Source organism: Crocodylus siamensis, chromosome 1 (assembly GCF_052110815.1).
Source record: "Crocodylus siamensis isolate JL-2025a chromosome 1, ASM5211081v1, whole genome shotgun sequence".
Lineage (NCBI taxonomy): Eukaryota > Metazoa > Chordata > Crocodylia > Crocodylidae > Crocodylus > Crocodylus siamensis.
This window is the reverse complement of record NC_143395.1, coordinates 152,730,424-152,745,293: the sequence shown is the minus strand read 5'-3', so window position 1 is coordinate 152,745,293 and position 14,870 is coordinate 152,730,424. Positions and strand designations below refer to the sequence as shown.

General features: G+C 44.7%; 1 protein-coding gene across 4 annotated transcripts in view; it reads right to left on the bottom strand.

Moving 5' to 3' along the window:
• Positions 1–14,870, bottom strand: part of RASGRP3 (RAS guanyl releasing protein 3) — a 115,674-nt gene that overhangs the window by 82,172 nt on the left and 18,632 nt on the right. The window contains exon 1 of one of the 4 annotated variants that reach the window (XM_090045745.1): positions 8,679–8,764. The exons of the other annotated variants lie outside the window; for them this stretch is intronic. The gene's annotated coding sequence lies outside the window, so the exon portion shown is untranslated. Of the gene's footprint in view, positions 1–8,678; positions 8,765–14,870 lie in introns of those variants that run through there. 4 annotated transcript variants of the gene reach the window in all.

Below are 14,870 nucleotides of genomic sequence, written 5' to 3'. Positions count from 1 at the left end.
GCCAAGACAGGCATCCTGCCCAGCTCCCCAGCTTGTCAGACAGAGCACAGGTGACTTTAGGAGGGGCATCGGAGGGAGGGAGTAGGCAGGGCACCAAAGTACAAGTTTGTCCAGGGCTCCGTTTTCTCTAAGGCTGGCTCTGCCCTTATGGAAAGCACCCGATGAGCAATGTATCATTTACTGGTTACTCTGATTCAGATTGGATATCAGGATATTACCAAAACCACTAGAAATACACTACTGCTGGAACTAAATGACCTGTGCCCCAGTCCTTCAGATGTTTTCATATGAAATTAATTCCATTATATTCTGTGGGACTAAATGGGTGCATTAAATTCAACTTTCTTTTTTTTCCCTTAATGAAACCTGGGAGCCTCAGGGGATCTATTGAATCCAACAACTGGAGTTAAAAAAAAACAAAAAACAAACACACTCCAAAACAGGCGAGCCAGCCACAAACAGAATTGCCAACAGTGCTATGGCTCGGTAGGGATGAGCATTGGCTTGTCTACCTAACTAGTGAAAGTCACCTGCAGATGAGAGTTGTGCTTTTTGGTGAGTGACTCTAATTGAGGCTCACGTATAGGAGTGGCTATTATTCTGATTAAGGAGATTCAAATTACTGAGCTGAGAGATCTGGTTGACAGAAAGCCATTTCTTTGTACGCAATGTACCAGATGGCTAAGAATGTGGGAATATGGCAAATGGTAACCAGTCGCTTAAGACCCATAGATCAGAGCAAGTCACTCACAGCATCTGTTTAGCAGTCTAGCAGCCAGAATGAGGTATGAGAAATTCATCATGGTCCTCTGAAGGTATATATTTTTAATGCTGCTGATACATTTAGAATATGAAAGTAAGCAGAAAATACCCATGGCATGCCAAAACACAACCAGTAACTCTCTTTGCCTCTAAAAACTGATTTCCTCACTGAAAATCAACCTGTTTATAATAATGGGTGCTCTCTCTCTCTCTAGCTGAACAGGAGATCCATGTTTCGCAAAGCCTAGGTGGGAGCTGCCATTTCACATATTTCTTGTCGCTTCTGTGCTCTTTTCTCTCCTTTCTCATCCATTAGGCCACTGTTTCACATGTGAATTGCCACCTTTTACCACAGGGATTTCCAGGAGAAGCAGCTGTAGTATAATTAAAAGCAAGGAGGCTGATGTCAAGTTCTACACTGGCATATACTGCTATAGAGTTGGATGTGAGCAAGGGCCCTTGATGCCCAGAAGCCTGCCCAACAGCTCTCCCAATTCTATGTTGGTCCAGTAAAAGATACCACAAAAAAATCCTTGCTTCTCAGGTTAAACCCAGTGCTGGGGCTGCCACCAATATTTCTGAACCACCAATATCAAACTCATGCTAATTTACAATGAAGTTGTTGCCTGTGATGTAGTAGAAACCAAACACACTAAGTCTGGACCAGTATAGTTCAAACAGTGGCTAAAAAGTCTGGCTGATTCATTAGACTTTTAAAGATTCTTTCCTCTTTTGTGAAATTTTATATACTCCATGAAAAGAAAATGTATAAATAATAAACTATAAATGGGAGAGTACAGTGTAGAAAGAGCCAAACCAAAACATTTTCATTTCACTCTACTCAGAGGACATGCCAGAACAGCAGTGGTGATTCAGAGAAGTGAGACACCAGATGGCCACCAAAATAATCAGAATAATTCTTGGGGAGATATGTATTTTTTGATAAACCACCAACTTCACTTGTGCTGCTACTTCCACCTTCCTATGCTTTCACTCCAAACCTGCTAATGCACAGACCGAACATCACAAATGTAAGTTGTCAGACTGAAGTCAGTAGGGTGACACATGTGAAACTCAGCCAGTCCATAAGCTTTTGTAGGACTGGAGCCTTTGTGTCTGAAGTGGACTTCTTGACACACCTCCTCTGTTGACTTGCTAATGCTGGTAACAATTACCTGTTCTCCTTTTATCTCCGTGGCATAGAAAATAGTTCCCCCCGCCAGAGGGGAGGACTAGAAAGAATGTAGCCAGGTGGAGTTAGTCATATGTGTAGCCCAGGTGTACATGGGTTTCTACTCCCCTCTCCAATTGAGGGAATTATTGGCAGGGTGGTGTGCTGAGGAGGGACACAACAGCCCAGCAGCCACCTCCGTCCCCTACAGAGTCAGGCCCAGTCAATCAATTACTTAACTATATACACACACTTTTTATTACAACAAAACCATTAAAGGGTAAGGACATAAATTTGATATATATATATTTACAAAACAATAAATCCTATATCATATATATAATGCATTATATTATGTATAATATATACACACACACACACACATATATATATATACACCCCCCCCAATTATTATTTAAAACTACAGATGAACCATAGAACAACCTAGAACAAAGGATATTGATTGGGCAACCTTATAACTCTATTAATATCCAAACTATTACTTCAACTTATTCACTTAAACTATAAGGCACAGTCTACAAATATAACCAGCAATCCTTAGACTACCCGGGTGCCCTCCAGGGCAGGGGCCCCACTCCCAAGGTACCACTATAGGAAAGGAGCGGGGGGAGAAAAGGAGAGGGAGACCCCAAAGACTCCTAAGCTCCCTCGCTATCACCCAAGAGCAGCCCACGTGGTGCCCCTTTGCAGCTCTGAGGAGTCCCTCCCCTGTTGGGACCCTCTCTCCAGGGTAACTTACTACTCTACAGTCCTGGAGGGTTGCCTCCCATTCTCCAGGTCAAGCTCTGTTCCCCACTGGACTTTCCTGCCACCCAACTCTGCTGCTGCCAGCCTGGCTTAGGGCCACATGCACTGTTGCATGTAGTGGGCGCTTTGTCTTGTGCTAGGGGTTGGAGGCCCGGACAGCCTTGTGCAGCATTGGGGTGTGGTTTGCTCCTGGACCCTCTGGGCAGCGATGTCTGCACTGAGCTGCTGTCCCAAGCAACCTTGAGTGGCTCCCAGGGTCTCTCACCCTCCGTGCAGCACCTCCTGCACTGAGCTCCCAGCCTTGTTCCAGGGGCTGAGGACCTGAGCTGCCCAAGCACCCTGAAAGTCCTACTCCGTGCACTGGCCTGTGCACTGTGTCTCTGGTCGCACACCAGAGGTTGCAGACCCGAGCCGCCTCATGCAGCTTCCAGGGTCTGGACACCGTGCGCCATTCTGTGCACCAAGAGCCTAACCACTGGAGCCATCTGCTGCTCCCCACTGATAGAAGTCTTCAGGAGCTCTTCCTGGGCTACTGCTTGGCCCTGCTGAGCAGCTCTCCTCAGCTCTTCTAAGCCCCGCTCTTCTCTCTTTTCTGTCCTCAATGCATCTCCCTTGTGCTGGGCATGCAGCTCCTTTTATATGCTCCAGGGCTCCGCCCCTGAAGTCTTCCAGACCTAACAATTTTCAGTCTTCAGCCAGGTCTGGGAAAGCTCCTCTCCCCCTCCCCTCAGGAAAGGGGCATGACTTTATTTCCCTTGCTGCCTCCTGATTGGTGGATGGGCTCCACCAATCAAAACATCAGGATCTCATGCCTGGGACTCAACCCAAGCTCTGAAAGGTGAGCTTGCTACATATGTTTTGTTGATAAGCAAATATATCAGTGAGAAATTTTCTTGTTCCTATCCAGTAGAAAAAAATATAATATAGTGCCCTGAAAAGCCTAAAGCACCAGGATCTATCATTGACCTCCTGTGGGTGACCTTGGGAAAGCCCTGCCACCTCACCTGGTTTCCTTTCTCATGCTCTGTTGCATGGTCCATTTAGAAAATGAGATCTTGGGAACAAGGTTTGGCTTCCACTTTGCATATATAAAACAAATAGGATGGTGAGGCTCTGATCCTGATGTACTACTGTACTACTAAAAGAAAGGCAAAATGGGTATGGTGCTGTTTGTGGGTGTATATGCATGTCATTGTTGCTTGCCTTCTGACTTCTAAATGAAACAGGCCATTAATTTAAAATCAAAGTCTCTGTTTGCTGTTTGTATTATCTGACAGGGCCAAGAAGAGCCAAGCTCAAGAACCAATATACCCACAGATCCCTCTCTCTGATTTTGTTGGCCTTGTTCAATGTTGCATTTGTCTCTCTACATGTAAAAAGCAGGTAGAAGCTGGTTATAGAATGTAGAACAGAGCTTGATCTGAATTAAAGAAAAAACAAAAGCCCTTGGGGTAGGTTCTTAATCTTCCAGCCCTTTTGAAAACTTGTCTAATTTTATCCCAGCCATGCAGCTGGTCTAATAAAAGATATCACCCATAGAAGTCCTTGCCTCTTGCATAATTCCTGGACCATCACAACTACAATATCACTCCAACTACAATGTTACTCCAACATTAGCTTCAAGAGGAAATTCTAGATTTGCTTAATTATGCCTTACATCAGGATTTGGCTATTGTGTTCTTCTGTTTTATGAATTCAGTGCCTTAAATATAGGGGTATTTTTCTAACATTTACTTACAGCCTGATCTTTAAGAATTGTACAGCCATAGATGTGATTAGTAACAGGGCCTGAGGTCTGGAACCTCTTGAATTTCCAAGAATGCTATTGATTGCAAACTCAAAAAAGGTCTATATTCTTATGAAAGTTTTTAAAAAGAATCTTTAAATACTTAGCTTATTTATTTTTGCTAACCCAGCATTGCAGCTTTGCAGAATGATTGTACAAATGAAAACTTCACCAGTTATATTGCTGTGTTTCGTTAATTAAAATAAGGGGCTCAGCAGAAAAGATAGCTGTTGTATTCAACAGTGAGAAATCACTGGAGACATTATACAGTAATGCAGATCCATTAGCAAAGGAGCAATTTTTCATAAATTGTTTTGAGGCCATGAACAGTAGTTTGTAGTAAGACCTGGACAGCTTGGAAAAAACCACTCCCCTCCTTACAGTATGTTCAAATCTAGTTTCCTCTCTTTATTCTGGGAATTCCTGGGAGTGTCCCACTTACAATGATATTTTTAAGTAAAGAGCGAGGTTGGCAAAATTGTATTTACTCTTCAGTTATTTGCTTTAAAGCAGCAATATGGCCAACTGGAGAATTAGAAAGGCAACACAGTTAATTCATGTTTGATTAGAGTGTAGCCTTTTGTTTTAAAATGACTTACTAAAATGATTTCTGAACTCCTTTCTTCCTGAAGGGTAATGGGAAAATCTTTTAATGGGAAACTGCTAAAATCCTATGAAATGTGGCCATGTGGAAGGTGGACAGGAATGTTCATCCAGTTAATAGAACCTGAATCTACTAATCCATAAAGCAGTTCCAGTTCCTGCGAAGTAACACCATTGTTGTTCCTGAATTACTACTATGGAACCAACAAAAGGCTCCATAATGAGCAATCTCTGTGAGGCACTGAGTCTCTGTAACTTGTGGTCTGATTAGTGGGAGATGCAGGAGCTCAGACCAGGAAAAGGCCTTGTATATCTTGGTCATGCAAAGCCATAAAGTATACAATTTCATGTACATGAATATCCCCTTGATTTGAGGGAAGCCAGTGAGACCAGGAGGGGGCAACCTGAAAGTTTCTACAAGGATCTTAGATAAAAAGACTCTCTAGTACAAAGAATGTACTTTCTAGCTCTCTGTAAAGCACCATGCACACTCATGGTGCACTGGTAATATTAACAGTAGCTATCATCACAGTTATGGAAACATTAACAGGCAACGAGGCTCAAAGACATCAGACTGAACAAAAACCAAATAGACTGACAAGCTCCAATATCCTCTCACTCTTCAAAGCACATTGCCCTTACCAAATAATAACCAACTAAAACAAGGATAGCGAGACACAGTAGCAGCCTGAAGAACTCTGGGTGGTGTTCCTCAGGTATTTCTTGTTTTCTGGTAAAGGACTTGAATTTCCATCAGTCATTTTAACACTATTTAAAATTAAAGGATAAAAGCTGCAATCACTTTGACATATAATTCACCTTTATTAAATTAAGTAACATTGATTGTCCTCACATTTCCTATTCAAAGCAAAGCAAAAAACTCTAATTTCTTAAGTCTGTAAAATCTAGGTAACCTTAACAGTAAACATAGGTATCATGGAAGATTTCCTAAGACAACAGTGAGTTCCCATCCCTATTTATCTGATAGATGAAAACAGTCACTTCATCATCCTGTTTTCAGAAATAGTCCCCAATACCTACAGTTTGGCTCCACATTGTGTAGTTATACCATTTTCACCAGGTAAGTCACCAATGTCTTATGAAGAGCCCCATTTAGGTTATTTTGACTGCTCAGTGAGGCCTCCAAGCTGATTAAATTTGGCCACATAGAGTATTCCTATAAAAAGAGCACTATCCAGCTAGCAGTGTACACCATGTTCCAGAGGATTGATTAAAGGCACTCTTTAGAAAATGTCAGCACTTAGATTTCACTTGTTTTTTACAGAAAAAATAATTGAGCAATTCTCTTGTTGCAAAGAATCAGAAAGACCAGAACAGGTCAAAATGTTTTTGGCATTATGGTTTTGGCATTATGGTTTCCTATTTGAAATCTCTGGATTTATCTTGTGAATCATGTGTGGGTGTTTGCACACCTACCAGTGCTAATATTGCATGGCACTCCACGGCACCTTAAAAGGAACTCAGGACACCTGACGTTGCCATAGCACCTGTATTAAGAGTCACTGTTTTAGGGACTTCCCAGGCTGCTCTGGACTTCTGTGGATGTCTGCAACCCTTGGGAAGTCCCTAGGTTGCTCTAGGGCATCAGGCACACATCACAGAGTGATCTCCAGTGTCAGAACAGCCTTGAGAGTCCTGAGTTATGGAGTGAAGAAGCCCTAGAGCAACCTAGAAACTCGGACAGCCCTGATCCCAGCTGCAGTTCTAAGGCAGGGGCTTTCAACCTTTTTCGATCAGTGTACCCCCGGTGGCCAGACACAGAGCAGTGTACTCTTGGTGGCCAGACATGGAGTTGGGGGGATGACTCCTGGCCAGACATGGAGGAGCATGTGAGCTTCCCCCACCCCCTGCATTCGGCCGACTGGGTGGTGCCTGCATGGCAGCGCGGGAAAGTGTGTAGCCTCACTCCATCCGCGCCCACCTGTGTGTACCTGCTGGGGCCTTCTCAAGTACCGCTGGGGGTACATGTACCCCCAGTTGACAACCCCTGTTCTAAGGCATGCCAGGTTCCTGGATTTGTCATAGGGAGTCCTGAAAACCTCAGGTCCATGAGCCAGGAAATCCTGGGATCCCCCAGGACTTCTCTCTCAACTCGGTGATAGGGAACTTAGAAGCCACACCTGCACGAACCTGGGTTCTCAGGGTTTCATGGCATGGAGAAAGAAACCAAGCTCTAGCTACCGATAGAGCTCCCAGGACTTCTAGGTTTCCAGTTTCATGGAGTCCCTAACCCTGGAGCTCTCGTGTGACAGGACGGCTCCAGGGCCTTGGACCCACGGAGCTCAATCTCATGAACATGCAGGAGACCGAGATCATTTTTGCTGGCCAGTGCTTGTGTTTTAGTGACAATTTGTTGGAAAATGGCATATTTCTGTAAAACCTTTCAACAAATCATCATTCTCCACTGAAATTTTCAGTTAGCTCTACGTGGACTCCTCACAGCTCTAATTACAACCAATAACATGCTACTGGCAAAGCGACAACCTGTAGTTTAAAAGATAAAAAAAATCAGAGCTGAATAAACAAATAAAACTTCTCTCTCTATGCAAATCAATATCACTGCCCCTGCTGCCCTAACTGCCCCTGCTGACAGTTATCCAATCAGAATTGTTATATTCATCTTTGCAAGATGATAGTAATGGTTCAAAAAAAAGAAAAGAAAAGAAAAAGAAAAAAAGTTCACAACCTTTTGGTGTTCTTACTTGATCGGTCTCTGAGAGTTGTGCCTTCTGACTTGCTATACAACAGTTTGGACAGGACTCCACAGCTCTTTACCTCCAGCTTTTTTTTTACCTTCTTCTGAAGCAAATAATACAGGCCAGCACTCAAAGCAGGCTACCCAGTTGAACCACCAATTAAGTTGTTACAACACAGCAACTCCTGTCTCACTCCAAAATAACTACTATGCTCATTATTATATAGAAAGTGCATGGATGCATGAAACAAGAAAGAAATGCAACCCTCTGGAAATAAAATGGATTCAGAAGGCCAGATATATTTAGAAGACTTGGTCCATCTTATGCTTTTTTCCTTCTTCTGTATTTCCCTATTTCTATTTTTTCTTTAAAAAAAAAGTCCCATCTCATTCATCTTAAAAAACAGAGAGTAACCTCAGTCAAAAGCATCTCTGTAAAGTTATTTGCAGTTCTGCAAGGAAGCCTTCATAGATCTTCAACATTAGTATCGTTAAGTCAAATTACAGTACTCTTGACTTGTTCCCTAATGTACGTAATAGCTCTGCTTATAGCTCTATAGAAAACAGAAAACACACATACACACCATAACACACACACCATAACAACCTTTCAAAATCATCCTGGTAAATACACTTTTTCCCTGCTAGAACTAAGACAAAACACAATGCCCAATTTATTCTTGCAACACAGAAAACAATGTTGTTACTAATGATGGGTCAGAAAAACAGTCATTCTGAACACAAATGACTGTTTATCAATGAGGTGACAAACATACACCCTCTCCCCCCGATGTGCTTTTGCAAGAGGTTGAAAATGAAAATAGGAAAGCACTGGCAGTTAAAAAACAAAACAAAACAAAAAAATCACTTACTGTAGTTGGTCCTGCAGAGGTATTCAACACAAACATCACCCTGCCTTGTCCAGCTGCCAAGTGCTAAAGCATGAAATGAGCAGCTGTTTCCTTCAAGCTGGGGCTGTGTGTCTTAACTAGTCACATGCCCCTTCTGATAAATCTCACTGCTGTGCCAGGAGGTCAGAATCTGAAGATCATTATTCCCCTTATTAGAAAAATCTTTTCATAACAGCAGCCTTTGCTAAAGCATTTGACTGGAACATGGAGCAACGTGTTCCATAACTTTTAATAAATGATAAACACCAAACAGTAGATAAGTTTGAATCTGGAATGAGGGCAGCTGAAATGGAAAGTTAAACACATTCCCATTGATTGTTTGTCATCTGACATACTACTGTATTTTAATTTGGCCTAAATGCTGGTAGTGGGACAATTCAAAGGCTGCATATCACTAATATCTTCTTCAAAAACATGCTACACCTGCCTTCCAAAGACCATGGAAAATGTGAGAGTTGGTTTGGGAACAGCTAGATTTGGAGGGCAGTATAGTAACTTTGGTGCTCTGGGAACAAAGTAATAGGTGCTTTATTAACTTTGTCGATAGACTTTATGATGGTTTAGTATGTCTATTATACATAGCACTGAGGTAGGGTCCCCTTGCACTTGGTGGTTCACAAACGCATAGTGACAGACATGCCCCAAAGAACCTACCATGTAAATAAAGGAGAGAGAAAAACAATGGGGGAGAGGAAACATCATTATCCTCTTTTTATGGAGAGGCACTGAAGTCCAGGAAAACTGAGGGATTTTCAAAAGAATATCAGGGAACTATGCACCCAAACCCTACTGTACTTTGGTGGGAGTTGAGCACCTAACTCCCTTGCAGTTGATTGGATATCATGGCTGAGGGGCAAGACTAGTAAAGGCCTTCTGATGCCTGGATATGTAGATGGACACTTTCTGGAGATTTCAGAAGAACCTATGTGCTTAACTCCTAGTGTGGCCTTTGGTGGAAGAAAGGGAAAACAAACCAAAACAAAACAAAACTTGGCTTAAAATTATTTTTTCATTTACAACATAATGCAGAAAAAGGTTCTGATATAATATCATAATTCACATACAATGGGAGGCAGCGTTAGGGCTAACTGTTCTGCAGAGACATGGTTTTACAGAGGTCCGGATGTAAAACCAAATCTTCCCATTTCCTCTAGATACCTGGGCCAATCAGATGGGAAGGGCGGCATTAACCCTTTTATTTTGTTGTTCCCTTTGATCCTGGGTGACTCTGTGTCAGCTCATTCCCTGTTTGAAGTAGGTTTATGCCAGTTGTCCATAACACCAAGGGATCTTTCCTGGAGCCATACAGCCTTTTCCCAGTCACATCCCTTAGGAAGGGATGGGCCACCGTAAAGCCTTCTGTGCTATTGGAATGGGACCTTCTGGTGGCTAGATCTGATGAGAATAGGGATGCCTTCCAAGTGGTCCCAAGTATATCATGGTTCTGGTTCACTAAGCAGGAGCCACTCATGGTTCAACAATTCTCTGAAAAGGAGTCACGAGGTAGTAAGCAAATGACTATGCTTTTTCTTTAAGCAAGTGGATGACTTAAGTGACAGTGGCATTTGGATTTTGGGACATTATACTGTGACAGACAGGGTTTTAATGCTTCAGTACTTTTTATTTCACTTAGGGTAAATGTACTGGTATGTAAGAATTCTGAAGGAAATGGGAACCTTTTGTCTTCTGAAAAGGAGCTTCAAGGTCAGGGAGAATGAAGGTTAACTAATATCCTCAAAGGACATCCTTCATCATGAACTACCTCCTAGGCTAGGTATAGACAGTCACAAAATGAAAGCTGAATTGATTCAGTCTTTTCAGGTTAGTTTAAGCTGCATAGATTGAACCGATAAGCAAGTGAACAGACATTCACTTTTGATTCTGGAAATGCAGCCACATGCCTGCAGTGGCTCAGGGCAGAAATCAGCAAAGGGCCCGGGGGAGGGGGGGCACTAGAGAATGTCTCCCAGTTCAGCTGGGGCAGACAACTTGGGCCAATGCTAGCCCTGCAAGGGAGGAGTTTGTGGGGGAGGCACAAAGCATCCTGGGATGCTGAGGGATTGTGAATTAACTTGAATCTGGAGGGGATCTGGGACAGAAGTTCAATGAATGGATCTAACCTAAATCAATGAAGTCTAATACTACATCCATCCAGGTTTATCATACACTGGTTTTGACTGTTTTGAAAGTGGTTTATGTGCACTGAACGTCTGTTGTGTTACAGACTTGAATTGGTTTCCCATCACTTATTTCATAGATTTCATAGATTTCATAGACATTAGGGCTGGAAGGGACCTCGGGAGATCATCGAGTCCAGCCCCCTGCCCAAAGGGCAGGAAGTCAGCTGGGGTCATAGGATCCCAGCAAGATAAGCATCCAATTTACTCTTGAAGGTGTTCAATGTAGGTGCTTGAACCACCTCCGCTGGCAGGCTGTTCCAGACCTTGGGGGCTCGGACAGTAAAGAAATTCTTCCTTATGTCCAGCCTGAAACGGTCTTGCAGGAGTTTGTGACCGTTCGACCTCGTCATCCCTTGGGGCGCTCTGGTGAACAAACGTTCCCCCAGATCCTGGTGGTCACCCCGATAAACTTATAGGTGGCCATCAGATCACCCCTGAGCCTGCGCTCTCAGCCTGTCATCGTAAGATCTGTTTTCCTGACCTCTGATCATGCACGTGGCTCTCCTCTGGACTCGCTCAAGCTTCTCCACATCCTTTTTGAATTGTGGAGCCCAAAACTGGACGCAGTACTCCAGCTGCGGCCTCACCAAGGCCAAGTACAAGGGAAGAATGACGTCCTGGGATTTGCTTGAGAAGCATCTATGGATGCAAGCCAGCATTTTGGTCGCTTTACTAGCCGCAGCATCGCATTGGAGGCTCATGTTCATATTGTGGTCAATCATGACTCCCAAGTCTCTTTCTTCTGTAGTGCTAACCAACGTAGCACTGCCGAGCCTATAAGGGTGCTGCAGGTTTTTCCTCCCAAGGTGGAGAACCTTGCATTTTTCGGTGTTAAACACCATCAGGTTCTCGTCTGCCCATTTGCTGAGCTTGTCCAGGTCAGCCTGGATCACCCGCCTATCCTGTGGCGTGGATGCTTTGCCCCAAAGTTTGGTGTCATCGGCGAACTTGGCCAGTCCACTCCTGACTCCAATGTCCGCATCATTAATGAAGATGTTGAACAGTATGGGTCCAAGGACAGAGCCTTGAGGGACCCCACTGGTCACAGGGCACCACGATGAGTGACTGCCATCAATCACAACCCTCTGAGTCCGACCACGGAGCCAGTTTCCCAGCCAGCAGATCGTGGTGGAGCCAAGGCCACAACTGGCCAGTTTGGCCAAGAGGTGATCATGGGATACCAGATCAAATGCTTTTTTGAAGTCAAGATATATGGCATCAATCTCTTCTCCTTCGTCCAGGTGATAGGTCACCTGGTCATAGAAGGAAATGAGATTGGTCAAACAAGACCTACCCGCAACAAACCCGTGCTGGCTATCCCTTAGGATGTTAGCCTGGGCCAGTCCATCAAGGATGGCCTCCTTAATAAACTTTTCTAAGATCTTCTTCAGGATAGAAGTCAGGCTAATGGGCCTGTAGTTAGCCAGATCCACTCTCCTCCCTTTCTTGAAGATCGGCACCATATTGGCCTTCTTCCAGTCTTCGGGCACTACACCAGAGCGCCAGGAGTTTTCAAAGATCCGTGCCGGGGCTGGGCTATGACACTCGCCAGCTCCTTGAGTACCCTGGGGTGCAGATTGTCAGGGCCGGCTGACTTGAAGGTATCCAGCTTCTCAAGATGTTCCTTCACGAGGTCAGCATTTATGGAGGGTAGTGGATCCCCATCACCCGGATCTCCCTGTCCCATAGCAGGCATGGGCATCCCATGGGACTGATGAAAGACTGACGCAAAGTACCTATTTAATAGGTTGGCTTTTTCCTGGGCGTCAGTTGTCAGTTGCCCCATCTGGTTTAGCAGGGGTCCAACATTGCCCTTGCTTTTCCTCTGGCTCCCCACATATCTGAAAAAGGACTTTTTGTTGTCCTTGATGCTTGAAGCTAGTTGGAGTTCAGTTGCAGCCTTGGCTTTCCTGGTTTGCTCCCTGAAGGACCGGACCAGCGCAGAATAATCCTCCTTGGAGGTGAATCCCGTCCTCCATCCTTTGTAGGCTTTCCTTTTTAGCCACAGTAGGTCCGCTAGGTCTCTGGAGAGCCAGGGGGGCTGCTGTGCCTTCTTGCTGCCTTTCCTCCGTGTTGGAATAGATTTAGCTTGTGCATTGAGGATTGCTTCCTTGAAAAGCAACCACTCTTCTCGAACTCCCATCTCCCTGGGGTCATGGTCCCTGAGGGCCTGACCGACAAGCCTCTTGAGCGTGTCAAAGTTGGCTTTCCTGAAGTCAAGGACTTCTGTGTTGCTGACTGACTTGCCAGCTTTACGGCAGATGGTGAAGGTGATCAGCTCGTGGTCGCTGTCACCCAGCTTCCCATCGATCACTAGGTCGCCGATTAGGTCATCCCCCGTAGCCAGTACCAGGTCGAGCAGCGCTTTGCCTCTCATTGGCCCATAGACTTCTTGAGTCAGGTAGAGGTCATCCACGCACGAGAGAAAGCTTTGCGACCACTCGGATTTTGCTGAGTGATCTTCCCACGAGATGTCCGGGTAATTGAAGTCCCCCATGACAACCAAGGTCCTGGAGCAAGCGGCCTCAGTCAGTTCCCAGGCGAACTCCTGGTCAAGCTCAGGACTTTGAGTGGGAGGTCTGTAGTAGACTCCCACCGTTGTGTCCCCTGTGCCGTATTCCCCACGAATTTTTACCCAGAGGGTCTCTAGCTGTCCATGCCGGTCGCCAACATCAGCTTGCAGGGACATGTAGCTTTCCTTCACATAGAGACCTACACCCCCGCCCCTTTTGTCAACACAATCCCTGCTGTACAGGGTATAGCCCTCTATACCCCTGGTCCAGTCATGGGTGAAGTCCCACCAGGTCTCCGTTATCCCAATGACATCATATTTCTTTGCACCGAGCAGGAGGACGAGCTCGTCCTGCTTGTTGCCCAGGCTCCTGGCATTAGTGTACAGGCAGGCAAGTGTCCCCTTGGGGGCTCTTGCCTTGCCCACAGATTGTGCCAGGGCTGGGGCAGGGGTGGGCTTATACTGGTTTATGAGTAATTACTATCCCTTGCCCTAGAGGGGAGGGCTCACAAATTGTTTAAAGTGAGACTTCATGGATTTAACCACCCTCAAGGAGACATTGGGGAAAATGGAGACCACATTGTGTATCCGGCTTAGTCACTTCAATGAAGGATGTCATTAGGGAAAGCCCAGGTGTGAGACTAGCATCTCTTAGCAGAGGCACTACTTTGGGTATGACAATCAATCAGGCTTGTCAGACAAACCTCAAAACCATAACGAGAGGGGAAGAAGTCTTGAGAACAAGATAGCAGAAGAGACAGAAACTACAGGACACATGAGGACAGCAAGCAGGGCCTTAAGGATAGACAAAGGGCATGAGAGGTGGGGGGACATGAGGACAGGGAAGGGGAGATCAGAGAAGTGTGTTTCCTTTCATTCATTGTAACCTAAACAGAGGCGAGGGCTGCAGAGTTTCATGTTCATTGTGTCCCACACAGCATTTCTTTTGTTTCAGCACAATCTTCTTAACAAATCCTGGGCCAGGTGCTTAGCTCTTGCTCTGTGCCCTTGGCACCATTCCCACAGAGCAAAAAGAACAGAATGCTACACGGAGGAATTCCCAGCTGGTACAACACTGAAGCAGTGGACTTAAATGAGACTTGAGGCACTAGCTGGGGATTTCCATAGTGTAGCAATAATATTTCAGCAGACACGTCAAACTCTTTTAATCTTCTCTCAAAAGATGGGTTCCTCATTCCCTGCCCTGTACCTGTTTTAGCTGAAATTCATCTGTACACTACATTCCAAGTGGGCTCTTACCAAGGCCTTGGACCAAGGCCTTGTACAGTGGTGCTAATGCTTCTGTCTCTGCTAAAAATACACCCTAGAACTGGGGTTAGCCTTTTCAAAAACAATTGTAATGAATTCATTTGCTATTAATAACAGCTGACAATGTACAAATCATGTAGAAATGTCAAAGACTGACTTAAGCCAACACAAGTAAATATATGATAAGTTCAG